Below are 650 nucleotides of genomic sequence, written 5' to 3'. Positions count from 1 at the left end.
TTCCTTAATATTCCCTTCAATTCCTTAATATTCCCTTCAATTCCTTAGTATTCCTTCAAGTTCCTTCATATTTCTTTTCCCAGTTCCTTGGTATTTCTCCCCATTCTTTAGTATTCCTTCCCATTCCTCAGTATCCCCCTCCCATATTTTACTACTCCTTCCCATTCTTTAGTATTCCTTTGCATTCCTTAATACTTTTTCCCCCATTCCTTAGTATTTTTTTAATCCCATTATTTCACTGTTCCTTCACCCTCTTAATATTCCTTGCCATTCCTTGGTATGTGAGGAATATATTGCTTAATGTAAGAAGAAAGAATTCCCCATTCCTTAGTCTTCTTTCCCATTTCTTGGTATTTTCCACCCCTCCCCTTTTTTTTTTTTTTTTTTTTTTTATTTTTCCTCCCCATTCCTAGTATGCCTTTCCATTCCTTAATATGTTTTCTGCTTTCCCTGGTATTTTCCACTGTTTTTTTACAATTTCTTCCCATTTCATTTCCCATTCTTTAGTGTTCCTTTGCTTTCTTTTCTCATTCCTTGATATTTTTTACAATTTTTTCCTATTCTTTAATGTTCCTTCCCATCTTTTAACATTCCTTTGCATCCTTTAGTACTCCTTTACATTTGCTGGTGTTCTTTCCTCATTCCTTGAT

General features: G+C 34.2%; 1 protein-coding gene across 2 annotated transcripts in view; it reads left to right on the top strand.

Moving 5' to 3' along the window:
* Positions 1 to 650, top strand: part of DSCAML1 (DS cell adhesion molecule like 1) — a 100,991-nt gene that overhangs the window by 95,991 nt on the left and 4,350 nt on the right. The window lies entirely within an intron of this gene.

Source organism: Corapipo altera, unplaced genomic scaffold (assembly GCF_003945725.1).
Source record: "Corapipo altera isolate COAL_440 unplaced genomic scaffold, ASM394572v1 71, whole genome shotgun sequence".
NCBI classification, from domain to species: domain Eukaryota; kingdom Metazoa; phylum Chordata; class Aves; order Passeriformes; family Pipridae; genus Corapipo; species Corapipo altera.
Note: the sequence above shows the minus strand (reverse complement) of the source record. Positions and strands in the feature narration are given on the sequence as shown.